Source organism: Paroedura picta, chromosome 1 (genome assembly GCF_049243985.1).
Source record: "Paroedura picta isolate Pp20150507F chromosome 1, Ppicta_v3.0, whole genome shotgun sequence".
Lineage (NCBI taxonomy): Eukaryota > Metazoa > Chordata > Lepidosauria > Squamata > Gekkonidae > Paroedura > Paroedura picta.
The window spans coordinates 100,539,317-100,553,160 of record NC_135369.1 but is presented as its reverse complement, the minus strand read 5'-3'; the positions used below and the strand labels follow the sequence as shown (position 1 = coordinate 100,553,160).

Here is a 13,844-nt window from a genome sequence, read left to right as displayed (position 1 = left end):
ATGCTTGCCAAGTGGTGTGGCCGCCATATTGTGTGACAGTATTTTGATTTGGCCTCGGCTGGCTGAGAGACGCAGCGGGAGGAGGAGGAGGAGGAGGAGGGAGGCGGTGGGGGGAGGGACGGGAGCGACTGGGAAGCCGGAACGGTTCCAAGCGAAGTCGGGAGCGGCGCCCACAAAACACCCGCCCCGGCCCTTCCCGCCCTCCTCCGCCCGCCACCACAGCAGCAGCAGCAGCACGGAACCCCCCTTCCTCCCTCCCTCCCTCCCTCCCCCGGTGGCGGCGGCGGCGGCGGCGGGAGGAGGCGGCGGCGGCGGCGGCGGAGTGGCTCGGGGGAGCGGGTTGGAAGACGCGGCGGAGGCGGCAGTGGCGGCGGCAGTGGGAGGCGGAGAAGCAGCAGCCGGCGGCGGCGGAGAGGGGTAAGGCTTCCCAGCCGCGGTGGGCCTGGCGGCGGCAGACGCCCAACCTGGAGGCCCGTGAGAGGCAGAGAATCCCGGTCCCCTGGCTGGGCCCACGCCCGGCCACCTTCTCCCAGCGGGGAGGGAAACCCCAGAGCAGGGGCGGGACTGGCCCCCTTTTCCGACGGGGCTCCCGCAAAGCCGTGTCGAGCCCCGGGAAAGGGCGGCTGGCTTCTCTTTAAAGACGGCTTTGCTGAGGTCGTGCGATGCGTCCGTGGAGGAGTTGGGATTGGAAGCCAGGTTCGGATCTGGAACTCTTCGGAGGTAGGGCTGGCGCGAACGCCTGAACCGCCCCCTGGGCAGCCCCTGCGGCTTCCGAGAAGCAGCATCTGCCTCTGCAGCGCGACCTGCAGGGTGGCCGACCTGGCCCGGTTCTGCCTCCATACGCTGCCCCTCCCCGTGAAGTCCAGGATGGGCTTCAGAGGCAGTGCTGACGTTGCAGCCTGCCCTCGACCCCAGCGCCGCTTCCAGCCCCCTAGCCCAGTGCTGGCTGATATATCCAGGCTGGACTGTAGAGGCAGTGCGTATCCCGGCATCCTATCATTGATCAAGTGGCTGCACAGGATTGAGGGACTGTATCTCTTTGCTGATATGAGAAGGTTCAAGAGAGGTGGCCGTTCTTGCCTCTGTGGGCTGTCCTGGACCCAGATGGTGCACAGGATGACAAAATGACCCCTTGAGGTGTCTCAAGCAGGCAAAGTCCAGGATGGGTTGCAGAGGCAGCATATGCCTCTGAAGCCCATCCTAGACTGCATGGCAGCAGCATAGGATTGAGAAGCAATGATGGGCACAGTGTGCACCTGTTGCTACCTCTCAGGCTGCTGTGCTTTTATGGTTTGCTTTTTTGTGTCCTTTAGAATGGTGAGCTGGCCCTGTTGGGATGGAGTACTGGACCTTTTTGCTGTAGAGGAAAAGGTATGGCCCTAAAACAGTGTCTAGGAAGATCTCACAGAGATATTAAGTATACAGTTCCTCATGAACTCACTGAAGCTTGTCTTGAACTAGGGATTGCTTGTGATGCTTTGATTTACTTCTCATCTCTGAGGTAATTCCATTTGTTAAGTTGAGAAAATGATGGATCTAAGTAGACAGGCTAGGACCTACTCCATGTTTGTTGTTATCAAAAGTAATGTGAAACGTGAACTGAAGTTGGGAACCAGAAACACTAAAAAAAACTTTATTCAGCCCTTCCAAACAAACACCAAAATGATAAGGAACTTTGGATAACTTTTTGCATAGATGTGAGATGTCCTTCATTTGGAGTCTATGAAGTTTGGTATTGTTGTGAATAAAGAAATCTGATGAGGGGTGTGTGTGTATGTTGTGCTTATTCTTTCTCATTTTAATTAGTTACAGGCAAGGACTTGACCCAAATGACCCTGTAAAAGGGTCCTGACCTCTGCTATTGATATTCCTTCCCACCTGATGGAGGCCAAAGTACGGGCCGGAAAGACAGAAGGTGCTACTGCCATTCTCCTTCCTGGCACAGTGGAGCACATGGCAATGCCTGGCTTCAGCCTCTGTTAGGCCAGACATAGTGCTGTTGGCACCACTGTTCCTCCCCAGCTGCCATCTTGCTTGTGCTTTTTGCTGGTTGCACCATGCCTGATGTTGCCATGCCTGTTCTTCTCATCCCCATGCAGGGGTTTTGGAACAGGCAGCCCTTTGGGGCAGCAGGCCATTAGGACTTTTCCTACAATCAATGACCATTCCACCCCAGATTTCTATTTATAGGAACAGCCTTCCTACCATGCTTTCAGATCAAGAGTATTTTATGAAGGTGTTCAGCAGTTGTTTAAAGCCATATAAGTAAACTTCTCAACAATTAAATTTGGCAAAATTTAGTAAAGGTGGTCCTACTTAAGTTTAATACTCTGCAGCTAAAGTGTTCACAATACTATTGGTGAAGTGTGAATATTGGCTTTCCTTTTTAAATGTATGCATGTGTTTAGAAGTAATTTTTTTGGGATTGTTTAGTAGACAGCACCAGAACAGATGTCCATTTGCATCATAGAGCACTATTTAAACTTTGGTCTGGTGTGTACCAAGTAGTGGAGATCATGAGTATGGAGTGATGAGCATACAATGTACAGAGTCTGCATTTGCTCCGGCTTTAGCAACAATAGTGGAGTACTCTTTCTCAAGTACACTTCCTGCTGCTGCTGTAATTCTAGGCCTTTGGAGATTAGAACAAACATGTGATGTAGATACCATCATAAATATTAACATATTTCTTCCATAGTAGTCTTATCAGTTAATAGGGGTTACTAAAACTATTTTGATTGTCTATGGAAATACCTTCCTTGCAATGTAAATTTAGAATATGGGAGATATGGTGTCAATTTTTATAAAATATGTTTCACTGAAATACCGCCAAATTCAAATAATTTCAGATTTCTTTTTTTGTGGGTAAGTAGTATTGTCATAAGCGTATGAATAATTGTTTTTGTTGCTGCTTGTACCTTCAGGATGCAAAGTTTGAGCTAACATCACTTTTTCCACAGATGTAGAGGACAACTAATGCCAAATGAAAGTGACTTATAGTTAACAGTTTTTCATCGTGTAAAGTTAACTTTTAAACAAGACCCTCATGCACTTGCATTATATATTAAAATATTATGAGATGATGAATATGCTTTTTACTTCTTCTGAGGATTGCTGAGATATCACAATAAAGTTTTTGCAGAAAAACTAGCAATCTGGTGCCTGGGACTTGTTAAGGTTTGACATAGCATTTTTTCTTAGCCCTGGACAAGCCAGTCTCTATAACATCTAGGAAGTTGTTGGTAGAGAGTGATGAGTTCTTAATTCAGTATCTGTGACTTTTTGGCAGGCTTGAGTAGTATTTAGTTTGAATAATAATAATAATAATAATAATAATAATAATAATAATAATAATAATAATAATAATAATAATAAATAATAGTTGTGTTTCTGAATATGGTGACTGGCATATTGTAGACAAATGATAGATCTTGGTCTGATATATACTTTGAGTAGCTTATAGATGTATTGGATTTGCCGTTTGTTTGCAGTCCTTTAGCGTTTAAATTAACAGATTTCCAAATGTGCTTTGTAACCATGAAATGTATCCTGTTTATAAAAAATAACCTCGACTTCAAACACATACACTGACTGAGTCTCACATTGGTCCTTGGAATATTTTGCTAGCCTGCAAGCAAAGGATGATTTATATGTGACATTTTTTCTACATGGATGGGACATTTATACAGTCACATAGAGCAGGGGTAGTCAATCTGTGGTCCTCCAGATGTTCATGGACTACAATTTCCAGGAATTGTAGTCCGTGGACATCTGGAGGACCACAGGTTGACTACACCTGACATAGAGGACTGATAATTTCTTTTGCCATGTGTAAATGGATAAGCCAGCGTGCATTTTTTTCTACATGGAGCTGATGAGAAATACCAATTAGGGAGGAGAAAAAAAAATAATGCCCATATTATGATGATAGTAGAAACTGTATTGTAAAAACTCACATTTTGATGATGACTGGAATTTGTTTCCTCTGAATGTGGATGTCTAACATTGTTTTGAAATTTTTCTTCTGATTTAGAGTGTCATCAGAGGAATTACTTAGAGTGTTTCGAGAAGTCTTCCTTTCCCCCCACATAACTTTGGATTTGTCATACCTAGCACTAGGTGATCCAAAAGATGGAATAACTGATTAGGGCTCAGAGATAGTCCCTTGCTAGGAATTTCACCACATTCCTTCTTTTCAGTATCTTGTAAGGATAGGTGTGTTCATTAGAGCATTTCCTTAGAAACTGTGGGGCTTCCTATCATTGCTAGTATCTGTTTTATACTATCTGATTTAAATAGTTGTCTGTTGAGCAGATTTTTCTCTCTCCTCTGATTTTTAACTTGTATTATTATAGTAAAGGTTTTTGTCAAATGGAGAGGGTTTTAGTGAAAAGTCTTGGCTAGATGAATTCATAAAATGTCTGACCTGATGAACTGTGGTCAGGTATGAAATACACTTGCAAAATACAAAAAGTTTTTGACCTTGTTTCAGCCAGGATTGGGTGACCACACTGCCTCTTTTTACTATATTCAGTGTTGTGTTGCTGTTGGTGTTTTTACAGGAAATGACACCCCAAAAAATCCCACTGATTCAGAAGTTGTTACGTTCTTTCAGTAGTACTCAAAAGTGATGGTGGTGGAAAGTGCTGTCAAGTCACAGCCAATTTACGGCAACTTTGTAGGATTTTCAAGGCAAGAGATATTCATTAGTGGTTTGCCATTGCCTGCTTCTGTGTACCAACACTGGGCTTTTGTTGATGATCTCCCATTGAAGTACTAACCACGGCCAACCATGCTTTTGAGATCTGATGAGATTGTGCTATCTTGGGCCATATTTAAATTATAATTTCTTCACTCAAGTATGGCATATATTAATTGAAGTGCTTGCACTGTCTCTGGTGTAAAGATATTGATGACAATAAAGAATTAAAGTCACCAAAGATCTTATGAGGTAAAGGAAGAAGTAATTTTTGCCAGCTTAATTTTCTTTTTTTGGAGAAATACCAGTTCTTGGCAGCAATTTCATAAAATGAAACTTTGATTTTATGTTATTTTAAGAGCCAAATAAACAAACCATAAATAAATTGTTAAATATTAACTTTTAATGTCTGCCTTCTAATAATTCACATAGCAAAGTTTGTATTTATAATAAGCATATAACATTTTAAAAACGGGTAGAATGCCATTAGAAATGAAATTTTAAATGAATAAATTCTAAAATTATTCACTTGTTTTGTATCCCATTGTATTTCCAGTTACTGTTGAAGTTAGAGCTTGAATATCTGAAGTGTGCCTGCACACAAGCTTATACACTGAATACAACTTGGTTAATCTTAAAGGTGCTAGTGGACTCAAACTTTGTTTATTTTTTACTTATTTTAATTTATTTTTTATTTATAAGATTTTTTACCTTGAGAATTGTCTCACGGAGAGTTACAAGTAAAAATCCCCAGTACAACATTAAAACCATGAAACACAGTTAACCACATACTCTGGTGACAAGAGGTAAAAAACCCTTCCTCAAACTCTTCAAGGCTCCCATTCTCAGGTGCCGGTTGGTCTTAACATTTTCTATAGTTCTTGATTGTTAGTTATAACACTGTTTAATTGTGGTGTTGTGGAGGGGCCCCTTTGATCTTCCACGGCTTGGCCTCAACCAAAGACCTGCAGAACTGTGAAAGCTCCTGCAGGACCTTCAGCTCTTCCAGTTGCTCATTCTACCAGGTTGGGGCCAGGCCCAAAAAGCCCTGGTCGAGGCCAGGCAAACCTCCTGTGGGCTGAAGATCACCAAGAGGTTAGTACCTGCAGAGCACAAGGACCTATAAGGTGATAGGTGGTCCCACATGATGGGCCTTGAAGGTTAAGACCAAAACCTTGAACTTTATCCAGGCTGCAGCTGGCAACTTACAGAAACTGTTTAGAAAATAAAATGTACCAAGTATCAGGGACTTGACAGCAGAAATGTGAGATTATCCATTTGAATTGGAAGATTTTCTGAAAAATTTCCGTTCAAATTTAAATCAATTTAATATATTTTAATAGTATTAGCAGAAGAAGGCAGATATACTAAACAAGCACTGGGGCTTGTCTGTGCTTCATATCCCACATTTAGACAATTTAACAAGATTTATTTGCAACACAATAGCCCTGATAACTCTAGGTAGATGACACATGTGGGGAACAACATTTTCCATGAAATTGATTGACAGTGTTATTCTAATCTAATGCATCCATAGCTGATAGTGAAGATGCACTGAATATATAATAATTAGTGAAATATAGTCCTACAGGTTATTTTGTTGCTATAAATGTTCGTCTATAAGAAAATATATAGAAGATCTAAGGTATCTGGCTTACTTGTAGGATAAGGTCTTAGTAGACAGGGCTTTACTATTCTAGAAATTTCAAACAAGTCTGAGTCAGATCCAAGGGAAATCACTTGGTCTTCGGAATAAAATCAGCTAATGTTATGCATGCTTAATTTAATAGCAGTATGGAAAATTATACCCATTCTATTTTGAGCACATTTGCATATCAAATTTCACTTGGTGATAAGTTTTAAACTGCTCACTAAAATCCTGCTAGTAGCTTGTGTGGAATTCAGTCTACTTTTACTGCAAGAAAATAAATGTTTCAGAACAGTTCTTCTGTTGTGCGTAGCAGTTAAGAAGAATAATTTTTTTGTTTTGGAGCTTCAGGGCATGGCATCCTTACATAACATCTCCGTGATAAAAGACATTATTCAGCTTTTTACTTTTATGTGAACTTCTAATATGTAGTTAGCATTTATCAAATTCAGTTATCCATATCTTCAAGAACTTTTTACTGAAAAGTGCTTATGCAGCTCAATCTAAATAGCAAAAGGTATTTGAATTTATTTCTTTTAATTTGATTAATAAAAGTACAATTTTGTGTATAATACATTAAGGTGTGCCCAATAGAAACCAAGGTTGTATGTGCATACAATGTAGGACTTTAACCTTACTGTACAGTCCTAAACAGTTACAGTCAGTAGATTTAGACATACATAACTGTTTAGGATTGCATTCCTAATAAGAGTATAATAATACCATATTAATCACAATCGCATTGCAAAATTATTTTAGTAAATATTCTTTTGTTTCTTGTTGATCCCATTGTTTTCCAACTTTGTGCAAACCTGACTGATCAGAATGTTTAGAGACAAAGTGCTATGTTGTACAGATGGAAAATCCATTAAATTAATTGGGATTTCCAATTAAGTGTACTTAGGTTTGCTGCTTTAGGGTAGTACTTTTTGGAGGCCAGCTTTAAGAATCTTCTCCAGAAAACATACATGTTAGATGCTGGAGTTGCTATCCTAGGATCTCTTATGGACTGAGTGATGCTGTGGAGGTATAATCTTAATGCAGTTATCATAGTTTAATTGTTAGGGTATAAAACTAAACTGCTTTTCAGTCTAGTGTCGTATGCTGAGATATCAGCATAGAGAATAAAGAGAAGCCACTCTGCATCCTTAAACAGTAATAAGTGGTTTTCAGTTGAATAAGCTTGCTCTGAAATTTTTTACAGGCCCTTTCCCACCCCAGTTCAGCTGTCTTCGAGCAGGGCACTATTAACTAATAAGTTAGGTTTTTGCTGTTTGTGACATAAATTGTCATCCAATCCAGGATAAGGTTGATTAGAATGTGGGTAAGGGAGCTTTGAGTTGTAGTCCTGTAGAATCCACTATCCTCTGAGACCTAACATTGCAGGCCAGCCATAGAAAGACAGTAAAAACATTTTCCTTCATTATAGCTGATGGGGGTCTTACTCTTCTGTTTTGGGAACATGGCTGATGGAAACCTTCTGGGCATACATGGACTGCTGTGCTTTGAAAAAGAGTTGTCCAGCATTTGATTTGTCATGTCAGAAAGGGTAGATTAGAAGGTCTCTGAAATTTATCATCAAAATGGGGATTTAAGTTTGCTAAATTACAATAACTGTTACCCTACAAATTTTGAATAGAAATGTAAATTTTAAAACCATGGAAAATCTTTTCCCCAGAAAAAATAGTGAAAAATAAGAAAAAATTCAATACTTCCTTATTTTATCTAATTTTAATGTATATCCAAATTTATTTTACTGCTGTAACATAAATGCATAATTTATAATATAATAATTTGTTGTCCAGATTAATCACATTTAATCAAATGTTTTTCTAATGCTGTAGCTTGTCTAGCATCAACATTTTTACACCTAAGCAAACAGGTGGTCAGCCAGTGCAGATCTTTCAGCACAGGAATGACCATGAGTTCCACCACTGACAACAGCCTGGCTTGCTACACTTTGTTCCAGTTTCAGTTTCTGGATAGTTTTCAAAGGCAGCTCAAATAGAGTGCACTACAATAATCTAAGTCAGGGGTAGTCAAACTGTGGCCCTCCAGATGTCCATGGACTACAATTCCCATGAGCCCCTGCCAGCGAATGAGGGCCGCAGTTTGACTACCCCTGATCTAAGTAATCTGATGTGATCAGAGCACTCTCTGAGCAGTGGTTGTAGCCAAAGCTGATAGCAGATACTACATGCCTTTGATGAGAATTGATCCTCCAATCATAGACCAGAATCCAACAGGAGTAGCAAGTTACAAATCTGATATTTCAGAGAAGGGGGTGTACAAGCCCCACCAAGATAGATTGACTCCACAGAACTTGAGCTGCTTTGTCATTGACCAATATTACTTCAGCCTTGTTTGGACTGAGCTTCAGTTTATTGGCCCTCATTAGCCTTTCTTCAGGACCCCTCTGAATGTCTGAAAAAGCATTTCACTGATAATGAAACAGAAAATATTTTAGGTGAGTTGTTTTCAGTACTCCCCCAAATTTCCTCTGGGGGAGTCAAAAGGGGAAAATATTGTCCAATCCATCACATGTCTAACTTAATTTTTGGAGTCTACAGTATATGCTGGTTTAGTGTTGCAGGTGACTGTTCTGCATGATATGAAAGAACATGGGTATATTCATATTCACGTACTTTCTTGTCTGCATTTAGAAAAATGTATTCTTGGGAGAAATATGTGAATAGGAAGAAAGAAAATTATGGACTCCGGAACACTCCCCATTGATCCTTGCTTTCTTTGTAATGACTAACCTATGGAATATCAGTTGTTAATTTCAGCCACTAGTGTGCAGCTAGTGAAATCCAACAGAGATCCAATATACTGATCAGGTAAATGAATTTAGTTTTTAAAGATCCACTTGTCCTGAATCGAGTGGAATTGGCTTTTGCAGAGCAAGCCAAGAGCTTTTAGCTGCCGCTATTTGAAAAGCAGGTTGGTGTATGAGCCAAGAGTGCCTTATCATCTGCATCTGCCTTGCCCAACTCTCTTATTTCTTACTCAGCCAAACTGGCCATACTGTGTGCTTATGAACCCCTGCAGTTAAATCACTACAACACTCTGTACATTGAGTTGGATTTAAAAACAACTTGGAAATTGTGGCTGGTTCATCATGTGGCATCATGGTTATTTGTATGGGCTAGCTGATGGGAACATATCTTGGCCATCTTAAAACAGCTGCACTGGCTGGCTATTTATTTCCAAGTCCAATTCAAGATGCTTGTTAGGACCTTTAAAGCTTTTATGGCCAGAAACTGTTATATCTAAAGGATTTGGAGTAAGAAGCTTTGTTCCAAAATGTTGTCTTTGAATATTGATACTGCTTATTTGGTAGCAAATTTATATTTCAAAATGCATGCAGAGACTGATGAGTGAGAGACAACTGTGGACTATGTGAAATATCTACCTGTATAATACATGTATCTTCAGACTTTTGTTTTTTGTACACAAGACACTTTCTCACACACACACACACACACACACATATATATATATAATAGAGCTGCAGTGGGAATACTTAGTTATCATCTAGTCTTGTGTATGTACTAATTAGAAGATCCCAGTGTCTGTTCTTTACTTTTAGATATTAGAAATTCAGAAGTAGAGATGCTGCTGCCACCAGTTCTATCTTAGGATACGGTTGACACATGGTACAAGTTATAGTACTCTTTGTTGTGGAATGCTTGAGTGTTAGGCATAGATGTGGAGCAGGGTTTGACAAATCACAGACACCAGGTCATCATGGGTTCTAGAAATTGAAGTGAACCATCTTCCTCAGGAAAAGAACATAGCATTTCACTTTAGGATATGTTTTGCATGAAGAAATACATTTGCATGAAGTTCTTGTCATTGCTTGTTTATATGTTAACTTTACCCATGCAGTTACTTTCTTGACTTGTTCTGATATTAAATTAGACTAGCTTAGAACTAGATGCTGTCGTTAAGTTATATTTATTAAGTTATATTTATTAATATACTACAGTGTTGTCATAGTTCTTATACAATTGTGAGAAGCTGTGAAGAATTTAGGATTCGATTTTGTGATAGAAACAATCAGAAAACATGGTCAAATGAATACAAAACAATGAAGGCCAGAAAATGAGACTGGCTTCTATATTTTGGGGCTGTGGGTCAAGAAAATTAACAAATATCCTGATATGGGATATCTAAAATAAATTCTCTGCTTGACTCTTAAATTCGCTGAATGGCTTTATTTATGCTAAGGAATATTGACTAGCCCAAAATATTTCACAGGGTAACTGTGGTTTTCACAAAATAACTGAATTTCTTGAAATTAATTATTACCTTGTACTAAACACTAAATAAGAGGGTTGGTGATAAGTTGTCTAAGGTTGTCAATCTACCCAGTTTTATTTAAAGTGTTTATTTATATCCTGGCTTCTCTCTCTAGTCTCAGGTTGGGTAACAATGTAGCAACAGGTTGCAAGAGCACAAAAGCATGTTATTTACTGAGATAAAAACAAACATATAAGGTAAAGACAAAATCAAACCCAAAATTAAAAGTCAATACAAATTAAAAGCAAGATTTTAAAATGCACTCAGATTAAAAACATCCAAAGAGATTTTGTCAGTTGATGAACCATATATTGGTCAGGCATTGTTTTATTGAAACAAGAAGAAAGATTCTTGCAGAATAAGTAGATTTGATACTCTTGATAATGACAGACAACTTAGTTAACCTCTCTTATGAAAACTGAAATGTTACCATTTGGTTTTAAAACATAAGTATTGTAACTTTTATGTTAGGCAGGGTTGCATCAGTTAACAATTCAGTGAGCACCTGTGTTTTGTTTCTGTCTTAGATCACTAAGACTAGCCTGCAGTTTCAAAATAAAAATAAAGCAATGGCAAACATTTTTAAAGTAGATTTTTTAAAAGCATTTGTATGGCATTGGATGCAGGCCAATTCTTCTAGTTCCATATTCTGCAATGATAACAGGTAGCCAATAGGAGAAGCCTTGCTTCACTGCCAAACCTTATATCAACTACTCTTTTCTGGTATAAATGGCCCAACAAAATCATTATATGTAGCATTCGTTGACCTGGCGGCAGCTTTTGACTCCATTGACAGAAACCACTTAGCAGGAACAAACATCGACAGACGGTTATTCTCTTTAATATATGAGTTACATATAGATACTCATGCTCAAATTAGGGTAGGAACATCAGAATCTTTAACAGAATTCCAACAAATAAAGGAGTCAAACAGGGTTGTGTATTGGCTCCCCTCCTATCCAGTTTGTATATAAACAACATAGTTGAGAAGCTTTCCAGTCCCCATTTTTTCCCACCATCTCTTGGCCAACAAAAAATCTCCATTTTATTGTATGCTGATGACATGGCCCTAATTTCTTTTATTAAAATAGGACTACGAAGGCTGCTGCAAGAACTAGGTGCATACTGCAAGGAGGAGTCACTCAACATTAATTATGAGAAGACAAAAGTAATTGTATTTAGAAAAAGACAAAAAAAAATCACCCTGGAGTATACATGGGCACCCTATCGTACAATGTAGCTCTTTCAAATATCTGGGAGTCACATTTAAAGAGACCCTGAATTGGAATGCACACCTAGAAACCATCAAGTCCTCTGCACTGAGGCTAGTTGAGTCTATTCTGAGACTCTACTACACAAAGGGAGGACTTCTTATAGGCCCAGCCCTGAAACTATTTACTAGCAAGGTCGTCCCTCACCTCTTGTACGCTGCTGAAATCTGGGGTTGGAAGGAAGATATTATCACCAGCCTAGAAACTATTCAAAATCTTTCTCTCAAGCATATCTTAGTCCTTACAAAGGGGACATCAGCAGTTCTTATGAGAGCAGAAACTGGTCTGCCCTCAACTAGGGCTCACATACATTTGGCCATTGTAAAAGGATGGAAGAAATGGAAGCATGGAACACGAAGTTAAAATTCACTTAGTGAACAATCTTTTAAGCTTTTGATGGCTAAAGATCCTTCTCGCTCCAGATTTTTAAACAACATTTTGTCACGTTATTCAATCCCAGACGACCTGTTAAACTCTTCAGTAGATAATAACCAACTCAGAGACTGGGTATTTATCTCAGATGCCTTGATTGATAAATCATTAATCCTGCAATCTAAATATTACCCTGGTACAAACTAATCAAAACAAATCACTTGAGATCTTTCAACTCTTAGTCTCAGAGTAGCTTTTACCATGCGATTTCAAACAATGCCAACAGCTGTACTGAGTGGGCGATACCATAAAACACCAAAAGATCAATGTTTCTGTATTTGTGGAGCCTTAGTTCTGGAGGATCTCCCACATTACATTCTCACTTGCCCATTGTATACAGATCCTAGGGACAAATTTCTTGCTGGCCTACTATATGCGCTAAATGATAAATCTGACCAGGAAAAACTTGTGCTTTTTTTAGCAGATACTAATTAATTTGTTTCTAATACAATGTCATTATTTTGCCCTTGCAGCAAAGAAAATAAGGGCCAAAGTGGCCCTGCAGAGAACAAATAGCTAGTATAGTTATAGGATAGGTGGACGTATGTAATTTGGAAATGTTCTTATGATAAGTAATTATTATCTGAGATTGCACATTCTCTTATTTACTTTTTTATTACTAATTTGAAATGTTTTAAATCCTTTTATATTTTCCTTTTGTATTGTAATGGCCTATGGCTATATGCAATAAAATCTGACTTGACTTGAGAAGCCTTGCTTTGTTCTTATGTCTGCCTCAACCTACTGCAGGGCTAGAGGGCAAACAGCATTAACTCCTAGTCTTGCTAACAGGATACTATAGCAAAATAATACACAATGCCATTCTTTTCAACATTCCACTGTGCTTTCAATTGAATAACATGCCAGTTAGGATTAAGATTTAAATTACAGTGTTGATTTTTTTAAAGAGTTCTTTTAGACCTCTTGATCTCTTATTTTAATAGTAGCACTTTTTAATAGCAAACAATTTTTCTGGCTCTTGCTTATAATTATAGAATACATAATTCTGATTTATATATTAGTCATTGTTCTCCACATTTTTAAAGCTGTAGTGGTGATTATATATATATATATATATATATATATATATATATATATATATATATATATATATATATATATATATATATATATATATATATATATATATATATATATATATATATATATATATATATATATATATATATATATATATATATATATATATATATATATATATCTCAGTATTGCCTTTATACCCAAATAAATTCCCCAAGGCAGTGAACATAATAACATCAAAATATTTCTATATTAAAACATAATTTAAAATAACATGTATATAGAATATTTAAACAACTTGATAAAACACAATTTAATCAAAGAGGAACAATAACAGTTAATGTGGAAATGCCAAATAAAAAAAGTCTTTACCTGCTGGTGGAAGATGATGATAGAGGGAAGCAGATGTATCTCCTGAGAAAAAAAATTCTTAGGTTTCAGTGTCAAG

General features: G+C 38.4%; 1 protein-coding gene across 4 annotated transcripts in view; it reads left to right on the top strand.

Annotated features, from left to right (window-relative positions):
- The first annotated feature begins 265 nt into the window (after positions 1 to 265).
- TAB2 (TGF-beta activated kinase 1 (MAP3K7) binding protein 2) overlaps positions 266 to 13,844 on the top strand; it is a 57,571-nt gene continuing 43,992 nt past the window's right edge. The window contains exons 1-2 of one of the 4 annotated variants that reach the window (XM_077350277.1): positions 401 to 417; positions 1,314 to 1,371. The gene's annotated coding sequence lies outside the window, so the exon portion shown is untranslated. Of the gene's footprint in view, positions 418 to 1,313; positions 1,372 to 13,844 lie in introns of all 4 variants that reach the window. The other 3 variants (XM_077350285.1, XM_077350261.1, XM_077350270.1) reach the window with 3 other exon arrangements.